Genomic DNA, 6,000 nt, shown 5'->3' with positions numbered 1-6,000 from the left:
AGCCCTCACTGAGCTTACATTCTAGGAGGAAAACAGGAAATAAATGAAAGAAATCAACAAAATATATAGGATCTGTCTTAGTTCTTCTCCCACAGAAAGTCGAGGTTGAGGCCAGAGTAGGGAGAATGTCCTTGTCAGGACTTTGGCTTTTACCTGGCATGAGATGGGAAGCCACTGGAGGGAGGTCTTGGGGCAGAGAGGTGATATAATCTGACTTATGTCTTCACAGGATCATGACAACCCTGCAAAGTCAGTAATTCAGGCTCAAGAAATAAGATAATTTCTGTACGTATAGTTGAATCACTTTGCTGTACACCGGAATTATTGTAAATCAACTATACTTCAACTTCTTTAAAAGCAAACAATAAAGAAGTTTGAAGAAGAAGTGGGATAATTTCCTGATGGTCACACAGAAGGTGGTGGAGCCAGGATTTGCCCCGGGTGCTCTTACCCTTAAGTCCTTGCTTTATCTACTAGGAGTATTTCCTTCCAAATATACTAGTTGCGGAAGTTTTTATTCTGTGTGTGTGTTTTTTATGTCTCCTTTCAGGCCTACACATTTCTGCCTGATGGAGATTTAAGTTCTGTTGAGTCTGTATTCTTTCATTCATTCCAAAAAGATTTATTCACTCCCTGCCTTGTGCGTGGCACCATAAATTGTACTGTGGGACATAAAAGAGGGGGAAGACAAGGTCCCTACTCTCAAGAAGTTTATAGACAAGCTATTAAAAGAAGACAGGATTTGTATTTAAATTATTTAAATCCAATGACTTTTAGTTCTTTTCAGGGCAGGCGGGGTTACTTGTTTCATTTAACTCACCTAAAAGAACACTGCTCTTTCTTTTGAAAGAACAGCCCCATCTGAGAACAGGAAGCAGACAAAATATGGGATTCCCTCTTCGATTTTATAGATTTTGACTTCCAGCCTGACTGTTCAGGTAGTGAATTAAAAGATGACTCTCTCCCTCCCCAACCCTAAGCCTTGCAAACCCGACCTGTGATCATAAGATCCAGCTGTGCCTTTGCTATTTCTTGCCTCATTGCCAGAAATGAAGGTTCAGCAGCGATCCCCGCTCAACTGACAGTGTTGCCAGTGACACCTGAGGCGAAGTAAAACCCAGCTCAGCAGTTCTGCTGCCACTGAGCTGCTGTGGTTTAGAATTAGTCAAAGCAAGGTGGCTCCTGGCTGCATTCTCCTCCCACCCCTCACTGGGGGACGGGGGAGGGGTTCTGCAGCAGATGGCAGAAATGTTCACCATCGGACTCTGCCCTCTGGCTTTGATTAGGACACGTGACAAGGCTAGATGGCAAGTATGGAGTCAAATGACTGTTCTGTTTACCTTTGGCCACCATATCAGTTATGTTCAGGACTCAAGAAGAGTCCATCTGTCAAACCGTTGGCCTTCTTGCTAGAGACTCAGGAAAGCATCATGTTTTAGAAGAGCCAGCTCTGGGTGCAGACTGAGAACTCAAGGATTTGGTATCTACCTCTGTTGCAATTCATCTACGGACTGTGCAATCTCCAAGAAATGATACACAAAACCATCTAATTTTCTAAATAACCCGAATGAACTTTATTTGAGTCTCGCAGAGTCCACAGTGGGAAGCCAACAGAGCAGTAACTGGGCTCTGAAGCTCTTAAAATATCCCACTTTAGAAAGCCTGTCCATATTCTGCTGGACTTTGCCTCCCTGCTCTGTGTGAACATGCAGAATCTCTCTAGCCTTACGGGATAGAATAAATCCATGACTCACTCTGGGAATAAAGAACAACCTCCATCTTAGCTAACTTGATCTCAGATAATGCATCCTGTTAAGCCAGTGGATCCCCTCACTGGTTTCTTGTAGCTATTCTTTAATGCTCTATAGTCCTGGAACTATTATCCTTTGCTTATTATAGCTTCTTCTTACATGGTGATGCAAGCCATTCATCCATCCATTCATCCATCCTTCTATCCGTCCATTCATTCAAAAACTAAATCTTTATTAAAAGCCTATTATATGCCAGGTGCTATGAAACCCAGCACCCATCCTCTCCCTTTGGGAGGCTGTTGGTTCAGGGACTTCATATTTATGCCTTTTGCTTTTCTGTTTGAGTGTGTTTGCTGTGATAAATTTACAGAAGGGAACATTTCCAGGGAACTATGGTTACTTTGCTGATCAAGTTTCTGTATACTAAAAATTCTTCAAGATTCAGCATTAGAAATCGTGATGATTAGGAAGTCTTGATTTATTTGTATGGAAAACTCTACTTAGTAATGGAAAACTCACCCTCTCCACCAAAGGAACTGGAAAGAGAAATGATTTTAAGGAAAATTACTGTTAATTTCTTTTTTTAAAAAGTAAGTTGTTTGGGCAGGTTCCTCTGGGCTACAAAAACATAAGATATTGGTGTCAGTTTCTGGAATGAGACTCAGGATATGTCTGTTATATGAACTCACTGAAAATTTCTACCGAGAATAAAGTACTTGAAGCATGCAGATTTTAGCCTGCCAAATCATTTTACACTAATTATGAAAAAATTAGAATTCTTTTTTTATCAGTGGCAGTTGAATTTAAATATGGATCAACCAAAGAGTATACAAGCATAAGAATCTAGTTTTTTTCAATTCTTATATCACTTTACTTTGCCACTAAAAATGTATTTTTACTGTCAATTCCTATTTAGATTAAATTCTGTGTGTTTGCAAAATGTGTATTCAGATGAAAGTGATATAGTAGATTGTGGTAATAGAAGGACATTGAGGCTTGGAATAGAGTTCAATGGGTAGTCTATTTACTACAACAACTGTTACCATGAGAAGAGCCCCATTTCCACCCTAAACCATCATGCACTTTCAGATTTCTTCATTCCTATGTGTGGGTCAGTGGTAACACAACAGCGATAGAAGAAAGAACAGAGCAGAACTAAATGCAGGTAGAGGTAAAAATACCATTTTTCACATTATACCATCTCTGAAATCAAGATGTTTTGTACATTTAACATATCTTAGATTTGACGAAATATAGTTACCAGTGGGCTGGCATGCAGGAGTCTTAATGCTGTACAGTTGGTCAACTGCGGCCATGTCTGTTTCAGTTTGTAAAACCCACCGTCCCTGGTAGAGTGTGTAACATTCACATAGCAGACTCTCAAGTATTTATTATTGAAGACAAATATTGAAGAAATACAGATGAAGAATACCGGATGACCAGTAACTTTAGAGAACAGTGTTAGCTAATTTAATCAGGGAAGGTGGAGGGCCCCTTTCAAGATTAGATTGTCTCATTCAAATATTTTTATCCACACGTGGTCATTCAGACACTATTCACTATGGCCTCTGCATTGAACAGTGAATCAAAGGTATCCATGAAAATGTTTCTAAGTTCTTTTAACTCTGAAAGTCTTGGAGTTACTACCTTCAAGCTTTCAGAGGATTCCTAGGTGTGATGACTGCTGAGAAGCCAGCTGGTTTCCCGGACCACCGACAGTGAGAAGATATTTACATTGGATTCTACCAAATATGAGGGTGGAGATGACTCCTAGGGGTCTTCAAATATTCTTTGAGTGCCTCTTATATGTACTGGGGATACAGTAGTGGGCAAGGCAGATGAGGTCTCTGGTCTGATGGAACCGACGTTCTAGACCACCGGCATAATGCTTGTAACAGCATAAGTGCAATGCCCAGCATTCAGTAGGCGTGCCATGAGTGTTAGTTTTCTTTCTTTCTGCGTAGATTTTACCAGCTAGAAATGGCAGTAAGGCCCTGCTGCTCCCCATCCACACCCTCAGCTGGCTCTTCAATCCCCTGGTATTATTTTCTTGCAACAAAGCTTTTGCCTTGGTTCGCTAGGAAAAGACATGTGGTTGGTACGAATGGGAGCCTGGCTGAAAGAACCTGGGGCAGATGTCCATGCATATTAGAGTCTAAGAAAGTGTTCCCAATCCTTTAAGAAAACCATTACTTGGCTCACTGCAAGCTAATTGCATTTGTTCAGTCATTGTGAAAATGGATGCAGATGGTATGTGGAAGCTAAGAAATACCCCACTGTTAAATCAGAAATAAAGCCACTTGCTCAGGAGAAACTAGTGCCTGGGATGAGGTTTTCACCAAGAAGTGGGCGATTGCTCAGCAAATTTCTCTTTTCTGCTTAAGTAGGTCTTTTAATTAATTTTTACTGACCTACTCCTCCTTTAACACAAAAAGTGTGAACATAGAAAGTATTGGGCTTGTTGATGGTTCCTTCCAATGTCACAAAGCAAAAGTGAGGGAGACAGATTTGTTCTGGGACAAAGCTTTGTTGCCTTGGGATCTGCAACATTGACACTGAGCTGCAATGAAAACAGTGTTGTCTTCTTATTTCTATGCTGGTGTGATAAGAGCTTAATTTTTAAATAAAATGCCATGATGGGGTTAGTAACCCCAAAATGAGAATCAAATTGTAATGGGAAGAAGTATACAACATTATGATAAAGCTATATATGATCTCTCTATTTTAAGGTTAAAACCCCAGCATAGTTCTTCTATCACTTAAAGCTGTCCTTTCTTTTGTTTCAGTTAGATGATGTCATATTGTTCTCTTTTCACTAGTAATTAAACACAAAGGTGTAGTGTCATTTAGTAACTAGCTTCCATGTGGTAGAAATTCTAATTGGTTTCAGAATTTGGGGAGAAATGTTAATCCTGATTATTAGAGGAGTAAATGTTCTAGAAAACTGTTGTTCCCTAACCTTATCATCCCTACGGAAACTTATTGGTAGCCTGAAGAAACATGTCCTATTGAAGGTCTATATCTTTGCCTCAAGTTGCCCGATCACTGGGACACACAAGCATATGGAGATTATTAGAGAGGGGCAGGGTTAATATCATGTAACTGGCAAGGGGTAACAATGAGAGTCAGATATCTGGGAAGAGGACTCCCAGCCCAACCTGCCAGCTGACTGGGCAAGCAGTTGGTTAGCCAACCATGTAGGCGAAGAGACTTACTCAAGTTTACACAGCTAGTCAGAACAGCACCAGGTTAAGAACCTAGGTCTCCTGAACTGGCCAGGGCTGCTTCTACCTTTTTGAGGGAATGTTATAGTCCCTCCTCTTAAATATCCTGCAGGGATTGTGATGAAAGAACCCTTGGAAGTCTTGGTAACTCCTAGGTTTGTTTGCAGGACAGGTTTTACAAACTACATATTCCTTCTCCAATGATTTGGTTTCCAGCTCCAAATGGAAACTAAGGCAGATGCCAAGCTTCTTACATTAGGATCAGAGTTTAAATGGGTTCTCACAGCTTCCTTAAGGCACCAGGCCCTTCCGTCAAGAAAAAGGCTCTTTGCTATGGTTATCACAAAAGGTAAACAGGGGAGTGCTGGGACCTCAGATATCCTGTTTTCATTTCCTTTGGATATGTACCCAGAAGTGGGATTGCTGGATCATATGCAGCTCCAGTTTTAATATTTTGAGGGCAGTATGGATGGTCCTAGAGGACATTATGCTGAGTGAAATAAATCAGACAGAGAAAGACAAATACTCTATGATTTTGTTTGTATGTGGAATATAAAAAAGCCAAACTCATAGAAACGGAATTGAATGCTGGTTACCAGAGGCTAGGGGATGGCAGAAACGGGGAGATATTGGTCAAAAAGTGCAAACTTCCCTTTAGAATATGAATAAGTTCTGGGGATCTCACGCACAGCTTTGTGATTATAGATAGCAATACTGTACCACATACTTGAAAGTTACTGAGAGTTGATCTTAAGCGTTCTCATCACAGGAAAAAAAAAAAAGAAATAGCAATTATGTGATGTGATAGAGGTATGTATTAGCTAACACCCTGGTGGTGATCACATTGCAGTATATAAATGTATCAAATCAACATGGTGTACACTTTAAACTTATACAATATTATGTATCAATTATATGTCAATAAACTTGAAGAAGAAAGGAAAAAATTTATAGTAGCATCTGACAGCACTGAGGTAAAGTCTTCTGTGACTAACGTAAATAACAGTCCTGGTTTGCTTAGGATA

This window comes from Leucopleurus acutus (assembly GCF_964270905.1).
Source record: "Leucopleurus acutus genome assembly, chromosome: 3".
Classification (NCBI taxonomy): Eukaryota; Metazoa; Chordata; class Mammalia; order Artiodactyla; family Delphinidae; genus Leucopleurus; species Leucopleurus acutus.
This window is presented reverse-complemented; position numbering follows the sequence as displayed.